Here is a 26,923-nt window from a genome sequence, read left to right as displayed (position 1 = left end):
AAATCATTAGTAGTGGAACTTACTCTTTAAAGAAACATGTTGAATTATTTTGTAAACTGGAATTGAATTTTATAATATTAAACTTGAAAAAAAATAGTATTCACTATAAAGACGTGTAATTTATGGTATGATTACATAGGGGCTGGACCTTCTACAAGACAGTTGTCTTTTCTCCTCCAGAACTTAACTCGCTGTGTATGGTGAGAAAGGCTACCAGGGAAAAAGTACACATGCTAAAAGGAGAGAAAGCACTCAGGGAAGGCTTCCTGGAGTAAATTATAGATCCAAACAGCCTGAACTGGCCTGAGAAAGGGAGAAAAGGAGATGAAGGTGTTCCAGACCAAGGAAAAGTCATACACAAATGCTGAGGGCTAGGAAAGCATGGCTAGTTAAATTTACCAAAAGCTGGACTACTTCTAATACCCCAGGACATTCCACCATAACAGTAGTTGTACAAATTATATTGCAACCTCATCTTTCTGTGTTGCTCATCCCCACTAAAAGTGTAAACTTCTCCAATCTCTAAGAATCTCTAGTGCCCTGCCCCAAACTACCACTGCTATGTGCCCCCTCAAATGTTTCCACAGTGCTTTACAAACTAAATTCGAAAATTTTAAAACCTACAAAGTAATCCCTCTTCCTTTTCAAGGATCATTTATGCACTTCCTTGTCTAAAATGGGAAATTACCCTGCAGCCCTCTCAGCTGGAGGCCACTCAGCCTCCCACACTTCATTTTCTCCAGATCCAGAGGTAGCATCATATCCTTCATATTCCCCATTGGCCTTCAGACCTGTTACTCCTCGAGTTAAAAGCCTAGGAACTTAATTATTTAACCATCTCTACTCTGGGAACTTAATTTCCATTCTACTTCAAACATCAACCATACGGAGGTGCCTGGGTGGCTCAGTCAGTTAAGTGTCTGACTCTAGGTTTCAGCTCAGGTCATGTCTCAAGGTTCATGATATTGAGCCCTGCATCGGGCTCTATGCTGACAGCTTGGAGCCTGCTTAGGACTCATTCTTTCTCTCTCTCTCTCTCTCTTCCTCTCTCCCTCTCTCTCTGCCTCTCCCTCACTTGTAGTTGCATGCTCTCTAAATAAATAAATAAATAAATAAATAAATAAATAAATAAATAAATGTTTATTTATTTTATAATGTTACTTTATAAAAAAATAAGGATTGTTTTAACTCTGAAGTTAGAAAACCAAACATTCCACTCTCTAACAACCTCCTAGATTCATTGGGAGGAATTATGCTGAATTATCTAAGAAGGGAAAGACACTCCAAAAGCTAGCATTCAAGTTTCTATAGGAGGAATTCCAAGAAATAGATTGTAGTTTTTGTGTTTTTTTTCTTTTTCAAAGATTTTATTAAAGGTCTTTACAGAGCAAAATCCAGATTCCAGATCCACCTGCCAAGGAAACCTTGTTATGCTGTGGGTACTGTCTGCAGCATGGCAGGCCTTTCTGGCCTCCCACCCTTTTGTTCTGAGACTCAGGTGGTAGGCAGTATCTCATCTTTGGGTTCTACAATGCTCACATGATCAGGCAGGGGCTTCTTAGGGCCAGCTTCTTAGGGCCAATCTCACCATCTGGGTCCCAAGGAATCATGAACTTCACTTTGATACCCAGTACACCGTCTGAGCAGCACACAGTACACAGCAGTGTCAATGTAGTAGTTAACAGGATCCCCACTGTGAATCATTAGGCCATCCACAAACATCATGGATTTAGCCCTATGTCCTTCAAGTGTCCCAGACACTACGACCTCACAGCCTTTGGCCCCAGTCTTCAGGATGAACCACAGCACACCATAGCAGGCCCTCTGAACAGCAAGGCCTCCTAGTAATGTGTGAAGCAGAGACTTTGCCTGGTCACTGGGACACAGATCTCTTGTGGCCACCTTTTCAGCATAAAGCTCTACACTGCCCTCAGGGAAATCAAACCTCTTCTGAACCAAGGGGTCAATTCCCAGATCCACCAGCACTTCTCGCCAGAAACACTCTGAGTCCTGATGGCCAAGACAATGATTTCTGTCCTGGTTAATGTAACTCAGACCTCAATCCCAGAGTAGCCATGTTCAGCCAGCTCCTGAGTGAGAAACTCATTCAGTTCAGCTTTAAAGATGCCATCTGCCATAGACTTCCTCTTCTTGGAAATGTTCATCACCATCTTGCCACCGTGCACTGCTGATAGAAATAGATTTTCTGAATAAAAAAATATAAACACATTCATATTTAATAAACAATGCTTAATTGCTCTCTAAAAACAGGCTGTAATATATATTACCACCAGGAGTGCATAAGAATTCTTTCCAAACCCCTGACAATTGAGTATTAGCAATCTTTTTTTTTTCACTTTTTATTTTAGTTTTTTTAAATGTTTTATTATTTATTTTTGAGAGAGAGAGAGAGAGAGAGAGAGAGAGAAACAGAGCATGAGCAGGGGAGGGGCAGAGAGAAAGGGAGATACAAGATCTGAAGCAGGCTCCAGGCTCTGAGCTGTCAGCACAGAGCCCAAGATGGGGCTCGAACTCACGAACTGTGAGATCATGACCTGAGCCAAAGTTGGACGCTTAACTGACTGAGCCACCCAGGCACCCCTAACTTTTTATTTTTAAGTAATTTTAGATTATGAAAGAATGCAACAATAATACTGAGTTTGTGTATACTTCTCATCCTGTTTCCACTAATGTCAACATCTTGCATCACCATGTTATATATCTATAAAACTAAGAAATTAACATTAGTACAATATTATTAATTAAACTGCAAAATGTATTTGGATTTTACTAGCCTTACTACTAATGTCCTCTTTTGTTCCAAGATCCCACCCAGAGGACCATACTACTTTATTTTTTAAGTTTATTTATTTATTTGGGAGTGGGGAGCTTGAGCAGGGGAGGGGCAGAGACAGACAGAAAGAGAGACAGAGAAGTCCAAGCAAGCTTCATGCTGTCAGCACAGAGCCCAACTTGGGGCTGCATCTCATGAACCATGAGATCATGACCTGAGCCAAAATCAAGAGTTGGATGCTTAACCAACTGAGCCACCCAGGTTCTCCCACATTGCACTTAAATTAGCAATCTTTTTTAACCTGTGCAACCCATGTGATAAAAGAAAAAAAAAAAGACAAGGAAGAAAAGGAAAGAAACAGAGAAAGAAAAAAAATTTAAATAGCAAATTGCTTTTTTGATTTGCATTTAATAAATGTGAAAGAAACTGTTACTTGTTTTCCAATACCTATTAACCTTTCTTCAAAAATAAAAGCCCCAGGGGCGCCTGGGTGGCTCTGTCGGTTGAGCATCCGACTTCAGCTCAGGTCACGATCTCACGGTCCGTGAGTTCGAGCACCGCATTGGGCTCTGGGCTGATGGCTCAGAGCCTGAAGCCTGCTTCCCATTCTGTGTTTCCCTCTCTCTCTGACCCTCCCCGTTCATGCTCTGTCTCTCTCTGTGTCAAAAATAAATAAACGTTAAAAAAAAATTTTTTTTGGGGCGCCTGGGTGGCGCAGTGGGTTAAGCATCCGACTTCAGCCAGGTCACGATCTCGCGGTCCGTGAGTTCGAGCCCCGCGTCCGGCTCTGGGCTGATGGCTCGGAGCCTGGAGCCTGTTTCCGATTCTGTGTCTCCCTCTCTCTCTGCCCCTCCCCCGTTCATGCTCTGTCTCTCTCTGTCCCAAAAATAAATAAAAAACGTTGAAAAAAAAATTTAAAAAAAAAAAATTTTTTTTAATAAATAAATAAATAAAAGCCACAAATTTTGACCAGACACAAGTTTTTCAAGAATAGATACTACATTACCTAACTTTCTCAAAGTTATATGTGGTTACATAATTAAGTTCTGCCAATGGGATGCTAGCAGAAAAGGTATGTGCAACTTCCAGGAAATTACATGAAATAAATTATTTCTTCTTTTCATGCCTTCTTTTTTTTTCGTGCCTAATTTTAGGGCTGAATAGAACCTCCAGTACACTGTTGAATAAAGGTAGTGAGGGTGCGGGGCACCTGGGTGGTTCAGTCAGTTAAGCGTCTGACTTCAGCTCAGGTCATGATTTCACGGTTCATGGGTTTGAGCCCTGAATCGGGCTCTGTGCTGACAACTCAGAGCCTGGAGCCTTCAGATTCTGTCTCCCACTGTCTCTACCCTTCCCCTGCTCAGGCTCTGTCTGTCTGTCTGTCTCTCTCTCAAAAATAAACATCAAAAAAAAAAAATTTAAATTAGTGAGAGTGCACTTCTGTGTCTTGTTCTTGATCTTAGGAAGAAAGCTTTTAGTCTTTCACTATTGAGTCTGATGTTAGCTGTGGGTTTTCATAGATGCCCTTTATCACATGGAAGAACTTTTCTGTTACTAGTTTACTGATTGTTTTCATTTTGAAAGAGTTTTGAGTTTTTAATGTTTTCTCTGTATCTATTGAAACAATCATGTGTTTTTTATACTTTTGTAATTTTATCAGTATGGCATAGTACATTGATTGATTTTCATATGTTGAACCAACCTTACATTACTGGCATAAATTCCATTTAGTCATGGTGTATATGTTACTGGATTCAGTTTTGCTAGTATTTTGTTGAGTATTTTTGCATTATGTTCATAAGGGATATTGCTTTGCTATTATTTTTTTGTACATAAAGAATCTTTATTGTTTATGAGCTGCTACATTAACATCTATAATATTTTTCTCTATGTCTTAAAGGCACACATTGTAAATTACTGTTGGCCTTAACTCTAACAAATTTGAATCTTCACATGATATGCCATCTTGTTAAAATACCTGTGTTACATAATCCATCATGTTTTTCGTTTTGTTCTATGTTCAATTCGAGATATTCATGCATTAGTATGCATATTATAAGAATAATTATTTCATAATAGTTACAATCACAGACAGCCTTAATGTAGTATTTTGTCAAAGCATATTCTTAATGTTCACAATGATCTTCAACTAATCAAGCTGAACATGACTGTATGTGCCATCAACAATAATTATATAAATCAGATTTATATGTAAAAATGGTCCTTCAAACTACTCCTACAAAAGGTGGTGAAGTAAGCAGCAAAGTGTTATGTGACACTTTCTATATGAAAGAGGAACAAACAGGAAAACAAAAGACAGCAAACAGCAAATATGGAGACCTGAATTTCAGTCCAAGCTTTGCCACTGAATTTCTGTGTTACCTTTAAAAAGTCAACTTGATCTCTTTGAACTTCTAATTCTTTCTTTTTTCATTATTATTTTTTTAATGTTTATTTATTTTTGAGAGAGAGAGAGACACACAGAGAGACAGACAGCAAGGAAGGGAGGGGCAGAGAGAGAAAGGGAGGCACAGAGTCCAAAACAGGCTCCAGGCTCTGATCTGTCAGCACAGAGCCCAACGCAGGGCTCTAACTCATGAACAGTGAGATCATGACCTGGGCCAAAGTTGGATGCTTATCTGAATAAGCCACCTAGGAACGCCTCCGATTCTTTGTTTCTTTCTTTTTCTTTCTTTCTTTCTTTCTTTCTTTCTTTCTTTCTTTCTTTCTTTCTTCTTTTCTTCTTTCTTTCTTTCTTTCTTTCTTTCTTTCTTTCTTTCTTTGTTATTAATTTATTTGAGAGAGAAATAGAGCATGAGCAGGGGAGAGGAGTAGAGGGAGAGAGAGAATCTTAAGCAGGCTCCACACTCAGCATGGAGCCCAATGCAGGGGGCTTGATCCCATGACCCTAGGATCATGACCTGAGCTGAAATCAAGAGTTAGGCACTCAAACAACTAAGCCCGCCAGGCACCCCAAGCCTCTGATTCTTCATTTAGAATCTGGAGATGATAATAATAACTACTCTAGTTAAATGGTATTGAGAAGCCGATGACAAAGGACTCTATTTCCAAAATTACTGCAAAAAAATGGTAAAAAAAAAAAAAAAATCCAAGAACTAGGATAACATACAATGCAAATAATGATGTAAAAGAAAAGGAAAATAAAAGTTGTAATTAAATATTAATAATTATTGACAATGAAATTGTGGAATTTAATACAAGTATTAAGCAAGGATAGGTAACCAGAAGAGTCATAATTTTAAAAGATTATAACCAAACCCAAGAGAATTGGTGGTAAAGAAATTGGTGTGTGGGAAGTGTAAAATAAGAAAAATGAAAACAAAAATTGAATTGTCTTATTTGGTTTGGGAGAGGTTATTGACCCTGACTGTTTTGTTAAGAAGCCAGGAAAATACAAAACTGTTTGTTATAAATCTAAGGATAATAGATCTGATTCACAAAAGGTAGTTGAACATGTGAATTGCCTTTGTACCCTCCCCAAATTTCACTGAAATCACAGAATAAACATAAAAATAGAAATAAGGCCATTAAACCATAGTATTGTTGTAAACCTAGGAGAAGTGTCACAAACTTTTGAGGGTTATCAAGGGATTTTGACAGTTATGGAAAGGTAGGCTCTGATTGCCAAAAAAATTCAGCAAACTAAGGAGCTAATAATTTCACCCAGGTGAAAGAAAGGAGTTACTGAAGTGAGATTTTTGTTAAAAGTGTCTGTATAACCCTCAGATGAGAGATAATGAGGCCTTTGAAGAGGGCTAAGACTTGGACAACTGGTTGGATAATTCATTAAAAGGAGAAAACCACACAGCAATCCTGTTTCCAGGGAAGCTGAAAACAATGTTTCTCTCCAGAATAAAAGTTCAAGTTCAGTTCTATTAAGCAGGAAGTCTGACTCCAGAAATTTTCAGAATGGGTACCAGGTTTATAAGAGAAAGAAAGATAGTGAGTCCACTATCAACTGCCAAAAGAAATGGAAAAATTTAGCATTATAAACTACTAATAAACCATAAAGGACAGCCTACTCATTCACATGCACCTTCCCTGTACCACCAAACTTCTTCCCACCCACTATAATCATAAGAGCAAAGACATCTATAAACAGAACTTGTATCCATTATCTATTTTCCAGGTGAACAGGGCTTCTTATTTAGGCAAGGTATATAAATTCTGGCTACCAATACCATGCAATCTATGTATACAGACATATGAGCAAACAAGATTAATTAAATATTAAAGTATTTAAGTATAAAAGTATTATACTTAAAAAAGTATAAGTATTAGAGTAAAAAATATTAATTAAATATTAAATCTAACAACATGAGAGGAACTAAACTTTTAAAAACCTTTAAAACAATTCTGTAATTCAGAAATATCAGGGCTCCTACATACATCATGAGATTTAGAAGGTAAAAGGGAGGCAGAGGCCATCTTCTGTTAGCTGTACAAGCACCAAAACAAGCTCCATTCACATTCTGGCAGAATCTACTCACCAGCTTCAAAGGGATAAACTTACAGTGGAGCAGCAGTTCTGGAAAAAGGTTAGTGGCAATAATTGCACTCATTTTCTCGCTTCTACATCACAGCTACAATTGTATGATCTTCAAACTAAAAGTCTCATTGGATCCCTGACTTTCATTCTTCCAGGCTTTCAAATGATTTTGTATGCACCAAATTTCTTTTCAGAGTAACATACCTAGACTGGTTTCTATTTCCTCTACTAAAATCTTAAGATGTTCAGAAAAGAAAGAAATAAAACCTCAAAATGGGAATCTAAGATTTATTATTTGATGTGGTGTGGGTCAAAAGACAGTGATAATTTTTTTAAAATGTGTATTTATTTATTTTGAGAGACAGAGAAAGCACATGCATATGACCGTGGGACGGGCAGAGTGAGAATGTGTGATAGGGAGAGACAGAATCCCAAGCCAACTCTTCACTGTCAGTGCAAAGCTCAATGTGGGGCTTGATCCCACGACCCTATCATGACCTGAGCCAAAATCAAGAGTGGACACTTAACTGAATCACCCAGGCACCCCAACAGTGATGATTTTATTACCAGTGGAAAATAAGACATCAGTATTCCCAGGCATGCATGGTAAAAGAGTTACTTATATTATCACATGTAATCACATGGAATAAGGTGCCAGTTGAAGGCCAGCGTTTGGTAAAAAGTATTTGTTATGATAGAATGCTAAGATGGAAATAAGAAATACTGAGCTGGGTTGTAGCCAGAAGAAACCAGAAGCTAGCTGTCATTTATGATCCCAGAAAGCCCATGGATCGTTTTATTTTGCCATAATTAATATTTTCAGAGATATTCAAGAGAAAGCAATATTGATGAAGAAAAGATTGTGTTTAAATTTCTGAACTTCAGGAGAATTCTTAATGTTCTTATAGAGAAAGGAGAGAATATAGACAAAGGAATAAGGATCAGATTCAAATCAGAATTCCCAACTGCAAGTTTGAAGGTCTGGGAAATTCTAAGATCATTTTATGTTTTGTAATAAAGGGTTCATTGATAATCATTCTTTTCAAACATACTGACCACAGGATTTTCTTTAAGAATTTAGGCAGCAAGGATCTACTATAGCATTACATGAATAAAAACATTCTATATATTTAATGAATACATAATAGTAAAAATATTTTAAGTTAATTTTCACAGATAGTATGTATGCACAGTAAAAAAATTTTAAATGCACAAACGAGTACCATGAAAATAAACTATCAGCTTATCTTTGTACCCTAGCCAGTCAGTCATCTTTCTAGATATAACAAGATTACCTTTTTTAAAAAAGGCGCTTAGCTCAGGGCTGAGTTTTTATAACAGCTTTATTGAGATATAATTCACACCCCATAAAACTCACCCTTTCTGGTGTAAAATTCAGCAATTTTTAGCATATTCAAAAGTTGTACAACCATCCACCACTAAATAATTCTAGAACATTTACATTGCTCCACAAAGAAACCTCATACCCAATAGTAGTTACTTCTCATTTCCCCTATTGCTAGTCTTCACAATCACCAATTTACTTTATGTCTCTATGGATTTGCCTATTCTAGGTATTTCATATAAATGGAATAAAAAATGTGTTATCTCATGTGTCTGGATTATTTTATCAAGCAGTGTTTTCATGGTTCATTCACATAGTAACATAGCTTTTTTTTTAAACTCACATGACACCAGGAGTTAAGATGGCAGAGAAGTAAGGGAACCACAATTTCCCTCCTCCCTCAAACACAGCTGTATTGAGGTCAGAACACTTGGAACGCCCGGGAATGCAGGCTGCGGAGTGGCAGAAAAATCTCCACAGGTGGAAAGAGACAGCTTGGCGGGACAGAGGTGCGTGTTCATGAATTGGGAGAGATAAAACTGGTGGTTCTGGGCACGGACGGGAGGGGACCCCATCTGTGGAGAGACAAGAGGAAGAGAAAGAGAAGCTGTGGAACTGTAGTATTTTATTTGGACAAGAGAAAAAACTCTTCAGACCATGGACTAGGGAACAAAAAATATGGAGAGAACCAGTTTCTACTTTGCTAACAGCCTTAGGAGATAAAGATCGGAGTTTTCAGGGGTGTGCAATTTTCTGTGGACTAGAGGGGGCCATGTGCAGGTGCCCGCGGTGGGGAAGGGGACCCAGCACAGGTATGCCGTGGTGATCTCAGGGGCACACTGGGAGAAAATAGTCCCCTCCCTTGAGTACTGTGGGAAGAGGGTATACTCCAAGGACAAAAGACTCTCTAGGTACCAGCCAGAGGCCCTTTGTCATCTGGGCAGAGTGGCAATACCCCAGAAGAACCAGGTCATGGAGCAGAATCCTTTAAGACATCAGGTTTTGAATCCTAGCCCAGTGCCGAAGAGGCACGGGAGACTGTGGAACAGGGCAAGCTGCCTGCCGGCACTACACTGTGAGTGCTACCTGAACATCGTGGTTTGAGACACCAGGTCTGGGGAGGAGAGATTGGGGTGTCACCATTTTTCTCCCTGTCACAAACATGGTGGGGTTTCAGGGAACAGGACAGCAGCCCTCAGTGGAGGTGGGACACACTTACACCAAACCATGCCCCTCCATGCCTGGTAACTGCTTATCTATGGAGTGAGACTGACACTGACTGAACCAAACAGCCTCTCAGACCAGCACAGCCTCTAGTTCCAGGCACCAACAGACAACTGCCCTGTGGTTTTGTATGGTTTCTTCAAGGAACAAATCAAAGCACACCTGGTAGAAGGTCCCAAAAATCCACCACTGTGGGGAATAAGTTTAGGAATTCCCAAGCTTGCACCAATGGGTTAACAGGGCTAGAGCAGAAAGCAGCCACAGGGCTAAAGTGCCCCCAGCATAGAACAAAGCAAAGAGCAGGAAACTGCTTCCACAGGACAAAAGCGTCTGAGAATAGGTAAACAGAGCACAGAGCAGAAGCGCCTCCAGCAGAGCTGAAAGGTAAACAGTGAGAAAGACCTCCAAAGCAGGGTGAAATTGCCTGGAGCTAACTAAAAAAAAAAAAAAAAAAAAAAAAAAGTGTCTTGTTGACCCTGAGGCAGCATGCTCTATCCATCTTATCTAAGTTAAGATAAACAGACACAGCACCTGGTGCCTGCTGTAAACAGCCATCTGCTCAGCACCAGAATTTTGTTTTGTATTGACCCAAACCCCTAACACCACATATCTTAGAAAACCCCTTTCTCTCACAAACATGAGTTAATGATCACCATTTTATTGTCTCTTTCTGTACATCCATCTTGTTTGAAAGCCTTCTGATCCTAATAAATACAAAGCAAGTACCCTTACTCAGTGCTCTTGTCTCCTCCTGGACATTAGCCTCTCTCGTATTCAATTCTGCATCCGCTCTCTTGTTGGACAAGAGAGAACATCAAACTCAAAGTCTGCAACACACCACTATGAGCAGTGGGATAGAACAGCTAAAGATGCAACAACAGAGTGCATGCAACACACTCCAAAAGTACTTCCTGAAGTGCCAAGCCCTGGACAGTGTATGATCTCTTTTTAATATAGTAGTACTCACAGGTGCAGGACACATAACAAGCTATTAAAACACATAAAAGACAGAAACCTAGCCAAAATGATGAAATGGAAGAATTTGCCTCAAAAAAAATTCCAGGAAGAAATGACAGCCAGAGAATTGCTCAAAAAAGATATAAGCAATATGTCTGAACAAGAATTTAGAATAATAGTCATAAGACAAAATCTGTGCTTGAAAAAAGCATAGAAGACAGCAGAGAACCTATTGCTGCAGAGAACAAGGACCTAAGAAACAGTCACGAATTCAGAAATGTTGTAAGTGAGGTGCAAAATAAACTAGATGCAGTGACAGCAAGGATAGAAGAAGCAGAGGAGACGATAGGTGAAATAGAAGATACAATTATGGGAAATGATGAAGCGGGGGAAAAAAAGAGGGAAAAGAAATTACTAGACAATGAGGAGAGAATTAGAGACCAAAGTGATTCAATGAAACAAAATAATATCCATATCAAAGGAGTTCCAGAAGAAGAAGAAGAGGGAGAGAAAGCGGCAGAAAGTTTATTTGAACAAATCATAGCTGAGAACTTCCCTAACCTGGGGAAGGAAACAGATATCCAAGTCCAGGAGGCATAGAGAACTCCCTTCAAAATCAATAAAAACAAGTTGACACCATGACATATCATAGGGGAACTGGCAAAATACAAAGATAAAGAGAATTCTGAAAGCAACTAGGGACAAACAGGCCCTAAACTACAAGGTTAGATACATAAGGGTAGTAGCAGACCTGTCCACTGAAATTTGGCAGGCCAGAAGAGAGTGGCAGGAAATATTCAATGTGCTGAATAGGAAAAATATGCAGCCAAGAATCCTTTATCCAGCAAGGCTGTCATTCAGAATAGAAGGAGAGATAAAGGCTATCCCAGACAAACAAAAACTAAAGGAGTTCATGACCACCAAACCATCCCTACAGAAGATCCTAAGAGGGACTCCCTGAGTGGAAAGCAGCAAAGACTACAAAGGACCAGAGACATCACCACAAGCATGAAACTTACAGATAACACAAGACACTAAATCCATATCTTTCAATAATCACTCTGAACGTAAATGGATTAAATGCCCCAATCAAAAGATATAGGGTATCAGAATGGACTGAAAAAAAAAAACAAGATCCATCTATATTATGCCTATGAGAGACTCATTTTATACCTGAGGACACCTGCAGATTGAAAGTGAGGGGATGGAGAACCATCTATCATGCTACTGGATGTCAAAAGAAAGCCAGAGTAGCCATACTTATATCAGACACACTAGATTTCAGAACAAAACTGTAACAAGAGATGAAGAAGGGCATTATATCATAATTAAGGGGTCTATCTATCAAGAAGAGGTAATGATTGTAAATGTCTATGCCCCCAGTGGAAATACCCCAAAATATAAGTCAATTAATCACAAACATAAATAAATGTATAGATAATAGTACAGTGATTATAGGGGATTTAATACTTCATTTAAACAATGGATAGATAATCTAGGCAGAAAATCAATAAGGAAACAATGGCTCTGAATGACACATTGGACCAGATGGACTTAGCAAATATATTCAGAACTTTTCATCCAAAAGCAGCAGAATACACATTCTTCTTGAGTGCACATGGAACATTCTCCAAAATAGATCAAATACTGGGTCAAAAAACAGCCCTCAACAAACATAAAAGGATTGTGGGATGGGCTAAATGGGCAAGGGTCATTAAGGAAGACACTCGTTGGGATGAGTAGTGGGAGTTATATGTAGGGGATGAATCACTGAATTCCAGACCTGAAATCATTATTGCACTATATGCTAACTAACTTGGATGTAAATTTAAAAAAACACACAAATATAAAAGGGTTGAGATCATACCATGCATATTTTCAGATCACAATTCTATGAAACTTGAAATCAACTACAAGAAAAAATTTGGAAAGCCCAAATATATAAAGGTTAAAGAGCATCCGTTAAAGAATGAATGGGTGAGCCAGGAAATTAAAGAAGAAATTAAAAAATATATGGAAACAAATGAAAATGAAAACACGACAATCCAAACCCCATAGGATGCTGCAAAGGCAGTCATAAGAGGAAAATACATTGCAATCCGGGCCTATCTCAAGAAGCAAGAAAGGTCTCAAATACAGAACCTAACCTCATATTTACAGGAACTAGAAAAGCAGTAGCAAAAAAAAAAAAAAAAAAAAAAAAAGCCCAAAGCCAGCAGAAGAACAAAAATAATAAAGATTAGAGCATAAAGAGTGTTTATTTAAACAATATAGAATCCAAAAAAAACCAAAACAAAACAAAAACCCAGTAGAACAGATCAATGAATCTAAGAGCTAATTTTTTTGAAAAAGAATAAACAAAATTGATAACCCCCTAGCCAGGCTTCTCAAAATAAATAAATAAATAAATAAATAAATAAATAAATAAATAAATAAATAAATAATAAAAGGAGAGAGAGAGGACCCAGATAGATAAAATAATGAATGAAAGAGCAGAGATCATAACCAACACCACCAAAATAAAACAATTCTTAGAGAATACTATGAAAAGTTTTATGCCAACAAACTGAACAATCTGGAAGAAATGGACATATTCCTAGACACCCACACACTACCAAACCTCAAAAGGGAAAAAATAGAAAATTTGAACAGATAACCAGTGAAGAACTTGAATCAGTTATCAAAAATCTCCCAAAAAATAAGAGTCCTGGGCCAGATGGCTTCCCAGGGGAATTCTACCAGACATTTAAAACAGAGTTAATACTTATTCTTCTCAAGCTATTCTAAAAAACAGAAACAGAAGGAAAGTTTCCAGACTCATTCTATGAAGCCAGCATTACCTTGATTCCCAAACCAAAGACCCCACTAAAAAGGAGAATTACAGGCCAAAATCCCTGATGAACATGGCTGCAAAAATTCTCAACAAGATACTAGCAAATCAAATGCAACAGTATATTAAAAGAATTATTCACCATGATCAAGTGGGATTCATTCCTGGGCTGCGGAGCTGGCTCAATATTCGCAAATCAATCGTGATATATCACATAATAGAAGGAAGGATAAGAACCATATGATTCTGTCACTGCTGACAAAATACAGCATCCTTTCTTGATAAAAACCCTCAAGAAAGTTGGGATAGAAGGAACACACCTTAACATCATAAAAGCCATATATGAAAGACCCATCCCTAATGTCATCCTCAATGGGAAAAAAACTGAGAGCTTTCCCCCTGAGATCAGGAACACGACAGGGATGTCCACTCTCACCACTGTTGTTTAACAGTGTTGGAAGTCCTAGGCCCCAGAAATCAGACAACAAAATGAAATAAAAGGCATCCAAATTTGCAAAGAAGTCAAATTTTCACTGTTTGCTGACATGATATTCCACACGAAAAACCTGAACGACTCCACCAAAGACTGCTAGAACTGATAACATGAATTCAGCAAAGTCGAAGGATATAAAATCAATGTACAGAAACTGGTTGCATTTTCCACAAAGACATGGAAAAAAATTCCATGCTCATAGATCGGAAGAACAAATATTGTTAAAATATTGATACTACACAAAGAAATCTATGCGTTCAATGCAATCCCAATCAAAATAGCACCAGCATTCCTCACAGAGCTAGAACAAACAATCCTAAAATATGTATGGAGCCACAAAAGACCCCGAATAGACAAAGTAATGTTGAAAAAGAAAACCAAAGCTGGAGGCATCACAATTCCGGACTTTAGCCTGTGCTACAAATCTGTAGTCATCAAGACACTACGGTATTGACATAAAAACAGACACTCAGATCAATGCAATAGAATAGAGAACACAGAAATGGACCCACAAATATATGGCCAACTAATCTTCAACAAAGCAGCAAAGAGTATCCAATGGAATAGACATCTCTTCAGCAAATGGGATTGGTAAAACTGGACAGCAATATTCAGAAGAATGAACCCAGACCACTTTCTTACATCACACATAAAAATAAACTCAAAATGGATGAAAGACCTAAGTGTGAGCTAGGAAGCCATCAAAACTCTAGAGGAGAAAAAAAGCAACCTCTTCGACTTTGGCCTCAGCAACTTCTTACCTGACATATCTCTGAAGGCAAGGGAAACAAAAGCAAAAATGAACTATTGAGACCCCATCAAGATAAAAAGCTTCTGCACAGCAAAGGAAACAATCAACAAAACTAAAAGGGAACCAACAGAATGGGAGAAGATATTTGCAAATGACATATCATATAAAAAGTTAGTATCAACAATCTATAAAGAATTTACCAAACTCAACACCCAAAAAACAAATAATCCAGTGAAGAAATGGGCAGAAGACATGAATAGACAGTTTTCCAAAAAAGACATCCAGATGGCAAACAGACACATGAAAAGATGCTGAAAGGGGCGCCTGGGTGTCTCAGTTGGTCGAGCGTCTGACTTCAGCTCAGGTCATGATCTCACAGTTGATGGGTTCGAGCCCTGCGTCGGGCTCTGTGCTGACAGCTCAGAGCCTGAAGCCTGCTTCAGATTCTGTGTCTCCCTCTCTCTCTGCCTCTCCTCTGCTCATTCTCTGTCTCTCAAAAATAAATAAAAATGTTTAAGAAAAGAAAAAGAAAAGATGCTGAACATCACTCATCACCAGGGAAATACAAGTCAAAACCACAATGAGATACCACCTCACACCTGTCAGAATGGCAAAAAATTAACAACTCAGGAAACAAAAGATATTGGTGAGGATGCAGAGGAATCGGGAACCCTCTTGTACTGTTGGTTGGAATGCGAATTGCCACTCTGGAAAACAGTATGGAAGTTCCTCAAAAAATTAAAAATAGAACTACCCTATGACCCAGCAAGTGCACTACTAGGTATTTATCCAAAGGATACAGGAGTGCTGTTTCAAAGGGGCACACGCACCCCAATGTTTATAGCAGCACTATCAACAATAGCCAAATTATGGAAAGAGCCCTGATGTCCATCAACTGATGAACGGATAAAGAATACGTGGTATATATATGCCTTGGAATACTATTTGGCAATGACAAAGAATTCAAATCTTGCCATTTGCAACAACATGGATAGAACAAGAGGGTACTATGCTAAGTGAAATAAGTCAGAGAAAGACAGATATCATATGTTTTCACTCATATATGGGATTTGAGAAACTTAACAGAAGACCATAGAGGAAGGGAAGGAAAAATAAGTTACAAACAGAGAGGGAGGCAAACCATAAGAGACTTTTAAATACAGCAAACAAACTGAGGGTTGATGGGGATGGGGGTTTGGGACCATGGGGAAAATGAGTGATGGGCATTGAGGAGGTATGAGCACTGGGTATTATATGTAAGTGATGAATCACTGGGTTCTACTCCTGAAGCCAAGACTATATTGCATGTTAGCTAACTTGACAATAAATTATTAAAAAAAAAAAAAACTAACATGATACTATGAAATGTTATCAGTATTTGTTCTATATGAAGATAAAATTGAGAGGTGAGTACTTCAATATTTGCTATAATAGCTACTTATTAGACATATCTGTTAGACAAGCTAATGTATTTAATTATTTTTCAGTGCATATGAATGGCAGTCTTAGGAGCTGTGTTTCACAAGGGGCAAGTCCCAAGAAAGCAGAGCAGATGGGCAAAGACAGCATCAGTGAAGCAACATCATAAAATGTACAATACTGGATGTTAGAGAGACAAATAAGGTTAGTTAGAGACAGGTTTCATGTCATCAACTCAAAAGGTGGAGAAGCTTTCAAACAAACAAAAATGCATAAATACCTTCTGTTCTTTTTTAATCCATCAGATCTTTAAGTAAAAAATCATAAGAAAATTCCCTAACATTGTTGTTTCTAAATCTATACAATTCATTTAAAAAAATTAATGGAAAATATAACAGAGAAAAGTGAAAAAAAAAAAATAAAGATCAAAGGATCATCAAGAAGCAAACGCCTTTCTAAACACCATGCCAGGACCAAAGAAGTCTCTCTTGAGCCCCCTCAGTTCATACTGCCTACTTCCTATAAAGTTAGTCATTATCCTGAGTCTAATACTGTTTTTACATTTTACATAAATGGACTCACACAGTATGTTTTGTTTTATTTCTGGTTTCTTTGACTAATATTTTTTGTGTGTGTGAGAATCATTTATGTTGTGTCTATTTGTAGTTCATTTGCAGTGTGGAAGCACATGCTTGAATGTACTACATTTACTTATTCATTTGCCCTTGATAAATATTTTTGCTCCTTCCAGTTCAAGGTTATTCTAAATAATTATTCTATATGCATTCTTGTTTATGTCTCTTGGTGCACATAAGCACACATCACTGTTGGGTTACCTCAGAGTGAAATTACTGTAACACATACTATTCAAATATTCAACTTTAGTACAAAAAGGCAAGCAGATTTTCAAAATGTAGCACCAATTTATACTCTCATCAGCAATGTATTTAGGTCTGGTTTTCTTTTCTTCTATATGGCACTTAAAGAGAGTCTTGACTGTTTAGTTTGATATCTTATATAAGATTTGAAACAGTCTTTGTTATTATACCTCCAATTTTTTCCCCCTAATCTCCTAGTCATCTCTAGGACTTTGATTTCATGGATCTTGGATGCTCTCTATGGAGTATATGTCTTGCACTATCTCCATTTTGCTTAACAGTTCTTTTTTATTCTTTTCCTCTTGTGTTTTACTATAAGTATCTAGGACAAACAAGGCTGTACCTTCAACACTTTACTTGGCAATCTCCTCAGCTAAATATCCAAATTCATCATTGACAAGTTCTACTTTATATCCAACAAGGATCATCTTTCCTCCAATGTCCAATAACATGTTCCTCATTTCTCTGTTACCAGAAACACCTTTAATATACATATTTCTACCAATATTCTGTTTGTATTCTCTAAAATGACAGAAGCCTTCTCTACCATGCTCCTCACTTCCATTTGAACCCTCATCAGAATTGCCTTTGATGTCCATATTTCTGTCAACTGTGTCTTCAAGGCAATCCAGGATTTTTCTATCATGCACTTCAAAATTCTTTTAGCCTCTACCCATACCCAATTCCAAAGGCATTTCTTCTTTTTTTAGGTATTTGTTACAGAGGCAACTCACTTCTGGTACCAAAATCTGTCTTAGTTTTCAAAGTTTACCATAAAAATAATTAAAATTAGTGGCTTAAAACAGTAGGAATTTATTTTCTCACTGTTCTGGGGGTCAGAAATCTGAAATCACGAGGTTGACAGGGGCACACTTCCTCCAAAAACTCTAGGAGAGATTCTTTCCCTGCCTCTCCCAGTTCCTAGTGGCTCCTGGTGTTCCTGGGCTTGCGGTAGCATAACTCCAATCTCTGCCTCTGTCTTCACATGGACTTCTTTGTGTGTCTGTGTCTTCCCTTCTTTTCTTAAAAAAAAAATTTAGTCATTGGATTTAGGGCCTATCCTAATCAAGTCTGACCTTAACTAATTACATCTGCAATGACCCTAAGTCCAAATAAGTTCATATTCTGAGGTTTCAGGTGTTCATGAATTTTCAGTAGACTTTATTCAATGCTCCACACTAATGTCTTTGAAAAGAAAAAAGATAGTCTGGATTGTCTGAATAACCTAGTCTGCCAATCTTGGAAGTGAAAGTCTATGAACAGTTTCTAAATTAAGTAATTTTAACTCATAATATTTCACTAGAGCCCCACATTTTGAGAGATCTTATAGTTCTTGGATAAAACTGTTGTAATTAGACTGGCTGGGATTAAAGAAAACATGGATGGATTATTCTTATTAAGTTTTATTATGAGGTTAATGCTTGATTTGAAATGTGAATTTGGAAGGTTCCTTTTCCAAAGTTATGGTTCAAATTTAATAGCATAGAAATTATCTACACCTTGAAGGTTTGCTAGCTATTATGGACTGAATGTTTGTATGCTCCCCCCAGTTTATATGTTGAAGCCCTACCCTCCGATATGATAGTATTTGGAGATGGGGGCTTTGAGAGGTAATTAGGTTTAGATGAGATCATGAGGGTGGAGCCCCAATGACAGGATTAGTGTCCTTATAAGAAAAAGAGAGGCCAGAGCTTGCTCTCTCTCTCTGCCAAGTGAGGATGGCCTTCATCTGCAAGCCGGGAAACGCATTCTCACTACGGACCAAATCTGTTGGCACCTTAACTTTGGACTGGTGAATGCTTTTATATTTATAGATGTTATTAAAGACCAACAAAAGTAGTTTGCTTTCTGTAGATGAGTAACACACCTTGACTGTCTTACCTTATGGATACATCAACTCTGCAGCCCTATTACAGGTACTTGATCATCTCTTTTTTCCACAGAAATTTATATTGGGCAATTACATGGATGGTATCATGCTGATTGGGCTGAGTAAGAAAGAAGTAACTAGTTAGGACATAGGTAAGATAATTATATGCCAGATATGTTGGGAAGTGAATCTGACCAAAAATCAGGTTTCTGCCACCTTAGTAAAATTTCTAGGGTTCCAGTAGTCTGGGTCTGGGACATGTCAAAATAGCCTTTTTTAATGTTTATTGTATTATTTTTTTAACGTTTATTTATTTTTGAGACAGAGATAGAGCATGAACGGAGGAGGGGCAGAGAGAGAGGGAGATACAGAATCTGAAGCAGGCTCCAGACCCTGAGCTGTCAGCACAGAGCCCAATGCGGGGCTTGAACTCACAAACATGAGGTCATGACCTGAGCTGAAGTTGGATGCTTAACCCACTCAGCCACCCAGGTGCCCTGAGATAGCTCTTTCAAAGAGAAGAACAGATTACTGCATTTGGTTCCTTTTATCACAAAGATGATTTCTACTATGTGTGCCTCTTTGGGTCCTGGAGTCAACATTTACCTCATCTGTGTGCTACTCTGATCCATTTACTGAGCAACTTGAAAAGTTGATAGTTTTGGGCAGGGTCCTGCAACAGGTCTGGGCTGCCTCACGAATTGTTCTTCAACTAAGATGGATAACTTAGCAGATCTGTTGGTGCTTGAAGCAAATTACCATGCTACCTCAGTTATCCATCATGAACTGGGTCTTATCTGATCAACAAAGTTATCAGATTGAATACGCACAGTAGCATTTCATCATCAAATGGAAACCACCACCAGATGGATTTGAGCAGGTCCTGAATATGTAAATTGTATATCCATGTTCTATACTCCCCTCTCAACCTGAACCTATGGTATGTAGCATTACCTATGACCAATTAACTAAGGCCTACTTGAGCCTAGTTTACAGATGGCTCTGTATAAAATGCTACCAACATTCCAAAGTAGTGAGTTGTTAACACTTTAGTCCCACTCTGAATTGAAAACACAGTGGTGAAAGATAATACAGCATGGTTTTCTTACTATTTTCCCTAGTTATCTACTAGTAAAATTATGACTTACCTGCAATTTACCTGCAACAAGTTACTCTGAAACTGTGGTTTTACTGATCTAGAAGTCATAAGTTCAAGGGAAGAAAGCTCTATTACTCTAGTAGCTTGGGTGGTTGATTTTGATTAGGAAGGGTTAATTGGGATAAGTCAGCTCAATGAGAGCAAGGAGGAGTTTGTCTGGAATGCATGAGATTCCCCTAGGGCATTTCCTTACTATTCCTTTTCTTGTCAAATTCCTCCTTCAGTTTCCTTATTCTTGAACTAGGTTTATATCTAATCCTGTGACAAAGGGCTCTAGAAACAGGGTCCCTATGTCCTCATGGGTTCCACCCGTCCCCACAGGTTCTAATGCATCTTTGCTTCTACACTTCATGTTCCTCCTCTCCTGCCTCCCCTGTTGATTTCAGACTACAGTAAGACACTGTATGATGTCTTATTGCTTATAATAAATTCCTTATTATATATGTATATTTCCTAGAAGTTCTGTTTCTCTGGCTAAACCCTGACTGACTTGATCTAACTTTTCTGTCCTGACTCCTCTCTCCTGACCTGGTCCTGATTTTGTTCACATTCTGTAGGGTTTTAGCATTGACGCTTTTTTCTTGTTACACTTTCCTTCATACACATTATTCATGGACAAGCTCATCAGTTCCTAATAACTCACTTATATCTCCTTTCCTTTTGAAGTTTATCTTTAGACCAAACCGCTCTCTTGAGCTGAAGAGAGATGTTTCTGCCAGCCTTCAGAGTATCTCTAGTTGGATATTTCATAGGCATCCTAAACTTAACATTTCCAAAGATGAATGTATATTCTTGATCTTGGTTAGGACACTATATACCCAGTAACCAGTCATCTATCAGTGTCTATTATAGCACATATCATAGAGCTTTGTAATAATTATACCCCTAGCTCCACTAGACTTGAAGATGCTGAAGGACAGTAGTGTTCCTCTTATCCTAACCACTCAGCATGAGGAACAATACATAGTGGGCACTTAATACATGTCTAATAAATGAATAAATCGTGGGGCCCCTGGGTGGCTCAGTAGGTTCAGCATTGACTGTTTATTTTGTCTCAGGTCACGATCTCACAGTTCATGGGTTTGAGACCTGCGTGGGGCTTTGTGCTAACTGTGCAGAGCCTGCTTGGGATTCTTTCTCTCCCTCTCTCTCTGCCCCTCCCCTGCTTGTGCATGTGCATGCTCTCTCTCTCTCAAGATAAATAAACATTGAAAAAATGAATGAATAAATGGATTCATAGAGAAGATAGAAATTTCAGAGAGATAATAAATAAAAACACAGAAGAATACAACATAGCTATTCTAAATAATTTCTAGTGTGAAGATCTAGGTGTATGGTATAATTTTCTAAAAATTTTAAACATGCAGTTTTCCTAAAATATTATTTAACCATAAGGTTTCAGTAAAAATACATACCAGTTTTAAACTGTTCTAGTTTCTTTACTTTTTAGTATTCATTGAATTTTGTACATAAAGTTCTTCAGGTATTTAATTTAAACTAATGACAGTATGTGAAGCTATGAGATTCATAACAGTGGAAGTAAACTTTCATAAACCAAAATGTTTTCATTTTTCTAATAGAAATTTTATAATTAAATACAGCTTATGCTAAGTAACCATAATACTAGTGGAAGAACATATTTATTTTTAGATTAAGGATAGCTACAAAATCTTCATTAACAAGAGAAGGTATAATTTGTATTTGCGTTATCAGAAAAACAACCACAGTTGTCAACTTATCTGGTAGAAAAATAATTAAATGCCTAAATGCAAGCAGAGTAAAAAAATATAAGATTCTGCCTTCAATTTGCATTAATATAATATTCCACGGCTCACTTACCAAATTATTCCTCTCTAAAGAAGCTATTTCTTTACTGTCACACATTAATAACAACACACAATCACTATACCTTCCAGAATTTTCTAGGCTCGAATTTTCAGAGAAACTATGCAAGAAAAATAATTTTTGGAGGGTGCTATTGATATACTGCTTAGACTTTTTTAGAGCTATTCACAGTATAACTTACATTTAATTTAGACTAGTATTTATACTTTTTTGTATTTTAAAATTATTTACAAAACTAAATCAAAGTCAGAGTCTTTAATCTACAGGTGATGGTTCTTTTAGCATTATTTAGACTACTTTTATTTGATTCCAACCAACTCCATCCACCAGTGCCCATACTCAAAATTCTTTTTAGTCATACCTCCTTCTTTTTCTAGACTTAATTTCAGTCACCTTGATCCTGTCAGGCTTTAGTGAGAGAGCTACACCCTTATCTCTTTGTCCAGACCTTCATATTGTTCAGTTGAGAGGATATACTGAGACACCTTAATTTTTTGAGATGTTTTAATAAGGGTGTGATGGCTATACTCCTGATTGGGTCATTATCTTGAGATTTTAATTGATCTTTTTGGCTAAACATCAGTCCTTTATACAGGTAGAGATAATATCAGCTATATCCTCTACCTCTACAAGTCTCTGGATTTCTAGATGCTCCATTCCCTGTCACTGCAGCTTGCAAACCCACTGATTATTTTCTGAGCCCATCTCTTTATTGTACTTGCTTGTAAACTGTTGCCAATAGTACCTGGCACATGTGGCTAACATATCCTTTGCCTGCCATTTCACTGAAATTGGAGTTTATGAGGGTCATTAACTGCCTTCCAATTGAGAACAATTTCATCAAATGTTCTAGCACTGTATAACTTAAATTGCCATACTTCCAGTCTCTGGTAACAGGTACCTTGTTACCTGTTGCTGTCACCTGAATCCAATGTCACATGTTTTAGGATTTTTATTATATTACTATATATAGTATAGTATATACTATATATATATATATATAAATATATATATATATATATACATACTCATTTTCAGTGCCACCTCATTTCAGTGCCACCTCATTTTCAGTGCCAAATTCTTTATTAGAGTAGGTTAAGTCAGGCTGCAGTAAAAAAACTACTCTCAAATCTAGTGACTTGCAGCCATAAAGTCTTATTTCTTATTCTCAATATATGTTCATTTTATGTCAGCAATGTCTCTGCTCCAAGTAATTTTCATTTGATCTTAGCCAAAAGGCCGAGAAGCGATCTGCTCCAAGTAATTTTCACCCTGAAACCTGAGCTTCTATCTAGAACACTGTAGATCTTGTGGCAGAGAGAAAAGAAAGAACATGGTAGATTTCGGCTCTTAAAGTTTCTGCTTGTGCATGACACAGCTTACATGTTATGCATTCCATTTGCTAATAAAGGAAGTCATCCTATCAAGTGTGACACTGAGGCAAGTGAGTGATACCTCTTCCAGGGAGAGGCAACAGGTATTTGTATAGAATAAAATCTACCACACATACCAAAACTACTTCTAAAGCTAAAATGTATTTTTATAATATGTATCCTCCACTATGGATTCTTTTCCTTGTCTCTTCTATTCTTCCAATCCCTGATTAAAATATAGGCCATAGACTCTTTCCTCTAACTTTAATATGCATAATTCAAACTTTTATAATTTGACATTCTGGTTAATATTTAATGAAATTTATAATTTGCAACCTTGCTTTGTTAACATTTCCAAAGGCATCACTTGTCTACCTATATTTTTGTTACCTCTAAAACTGGATTAATGACAAAAAAGTGAGTCACAAGATTTTACTTTCTTATTAACAGTGGTATTCATGTATACCTATTTACCTATTATCACTTATCATTAAAAATAAAATATTGCAAGAAGGATTTTCCTCCTTCCAATTCTTTGCTGAAAGCCCACCTACACTTATTGCTGTTAGGTTTCTGTGTTTACTTTTAAATGTTTTCCATGATTTTTGTGCCGATTTTTAAAAATATAGCCACATTCCTCACCACAGTCTATAAAGTCAATGTGAGAGTCCTTTACAACCTCTCTCATCTCATTTTCTTTTCTCCTTTTATATGGATCAGCCACATTGGCCTTGGGTTTTGTTTTGTTTTTTAATCTCAAAACCATTGCCTTTGACAATTGGAACATTCTTCACCCATATCATCACCAGGTTACCTCCTTATTTAAGTTTCAGCTCAGATTTTACCTCTTCAGAGGGACCTTCCTTGTCTTTTCTCACTAAAGTAACATTCTTTCCTCCAGTCCTGCATGTCTTTCTCCCTTATCTTATATTTTAAAATATAAGTAAAATACTATAATATATATTTAAGTATAAATATACTTTTTATATAATTTAATATTTATATTATATATATATTTAAGTAGGCTCCATGCAACATGGGATTTGAATTTATACTTAATATGAATTCATACTTAATATTATATATACTTAATATCTTATATAATTTAGTATTTATATAATAAATAAATAAATATATATATATATAAGTAGGCTCCATGTAACATGGGGCTTGAATTAACACTTAATATGAATTCATACTTTTTATATACATACTTAATATGAATTCATACTTAGTATTATATACACTTAATATTTTATACAACATATATTATATAAATATATACATATATTTATATAATATATATATACTTAAGTAGGCTCCATGCAACGTGGGGCTTGAATTCATGACCCTAGGATCAAGACCTGAGCTGGGATCGAGAGTTAGATGCTCAACCAACTGAACCATGTTAAGTGCCCCTCTTATTACTATATTTTATTGGTTTATCACTATCTAAAATTATCTTAATTGTTTATGGTTTTTCTTTCCAACTTCCATGTAATCTCCTTTAGGACAAAACAATGTTCTCATTCAGTGCTTTCTCCCAGATTAGAAAACTGCCTGGTGCTGAGTAGGTACTTATTATAAGATTTACTGAATGAATGGATGAAACACCAGTCTTCCTAAGCTTCATAACCCATCATCTTAATCACGATTTATCTTTTTTCTTTTCCACCTTGTTGGCCTTATTTCCTCTACCCAACATTGCATGTTGGAATTACTCAGCTCCATGTCCTTTGTCTCCTTTGTTACCTGCTACTTCGCTCCCTAAGCAATCTCATTCAGTCATATGGTGTCATTTCCCATGAATAAACTGAGCCCTAAATATATTTGTGTAGTCTAGACCACTTTTCTGCCCTACAGAAATCTACTTGTATTTTACATAAATACTTATCCATCATTCTCTATTGTTCCTCAATAACTCTATTCCCTCTATTGTTTCCCAATAACTGGCATCAACATCCAAACAGCTGGTCAAAACTGAACTTCTGAAATTATCCTGAGCTGCTTCTCCTCATTTCCCCATATTCAACCAATCACCAAGTTCTGTTGGTGCTACCTCTTAAATATCTCTAGAATCCTTTCTTCATCATATTTCCCACACGGGTCAAAGCTACTATTATCTCACAAGGACTACTACAGTGGCCCTGGACCAGTCCCTCCCCTTTCATGCTATCTCCTCTAATCCATTCTTCATAGACAAAGCAGTCATTGAAAACTAAAGCAACTTTTTTTTTTTTTTTTTTTTTTTTTTTTGCATAACTTCCTAATGGTCTCAGCATAAAACCCTTAATGTACTGGTGCAGCAGATCTGATTCCCACCTTGCTCTCCCTCTTCAAGTTCCTACCACGCCACACCTCCTACACTTCCTCAGAGTATTTCAAGTTTCAGGCTCTCACACTTATCACTATTTTGTACAGCGGCATTATCCGTTTTCACATGTTTGCTTCTCTTTAAGCCTGACGTTGCTTTTTCAGAGAAGCCCTTTCCTAGTCTTTCTTCCCAGTCCCAAACACTTGTGATTTGATTCTTTAAACTACGCAGGATATCGGAAAGGTTTCACACTGTCCCCAGAGACCCCTGACTTTCAGATGTAAAAAAACCCAAAAACCAAAAACCAAAAAGGAACACACACAACAGATAAATGAAAATTGTGTTAGAGCACTGGAAAAACTATGTGTAGGAACATGACCACTGAAAACATTTTAAAAATTAATTTCGGGGGGCGCCTGGGTGGCTCAGTCGGTTAAGCATCCGACTTCGGCCCAGGTCATGATCTCGCGGTCCGTGAGTTCAAGCCCTGCATCAGGCTCTGTGCTGACAGTTCAGAGCCTGGAGCCTGTTTCAAATTCTGTGTCTCCCTCTCTCTCTGACCCTCCCCCGTTCATGCTCTGTCTAACGTTAAATAAACGTTAAAAAAAAATTTTTTTTTTTTAATTTAATTTCGGGTCTAGGGAGAATGTACAGTGGCATGGCACCTAACATTAAATCGAGGGTCAAGACCTGGGGATCTAGAGATTACGTTGGCAGGACTATTGCCATCTTTAAGCCATTTACTAGCTCTTAACTTCTGCCCGTAAGCGACAATCTAAGACAGGAAGCAGCTGCAGTCTTTTTAAACCGCAGTCGCTGACCTTAGCAGCAAGAGACTCGACCTGCCCTCCCAGCGCCTGACACCCAGCAGCCACAGGCGCCGCTCAGCTCCCTCAGCGCCCGTCAGGACTCGCAGGCGCGCGCCAAGCACGCGCGCCCCAAGGGCCTCAACGCGCGGACCCAAGAAGACCCCGCCCACCCCATGTCTCAACGAGTGTTTTCCCGAGAAAGTGCCTGTTTAGTCAATCAAAGTGTTCTAGTTTCGACGCAAAATTTTACCGGCTAGAAGCATTATACGACAAGAACGAGACTGTTGCGCTTGGGACTGGAACGCTAAGGGTCTTTCCAGGTCAGTGCGAATGCTTGAGGTGCTGGATCAAA

At 37.7% G+C, this 26,923-nt stretch overlaps 1 pseudogene; it reads right to left on the bottom strand.

The window, feature by feature from the left end:
• Positions 1 to 1,128: 1,128 nt before the first annotated feature.
• On the bottom strand, positions 1,129 to 26,707 carry LOC101100199 (annotated as a pseudogene).
• Between the last annotated feature and the right edge of the window lie 216 nt (positions 26,708 to 26,923).

The sequence above is a fragment of the Felis catus genome, chromosome A2, assembly GCF_018350175.1.
Source record: "Felis catus isolate Fca126 chromosome A2, F.catus_Fca126_mat1.0, whole genome shotgun sequence".
Classification (NCBI taxonomy): Eukaryota; Metazoa; Chordata; class Mammalia; order Carnivora; family Felidae; genus Felis; species Felis catus.
The sequence above is the reverse complement of the archived record's forward strand: the minus strand, read 5'-3'. Positions and strand labels throughout refer to the sequence as shown.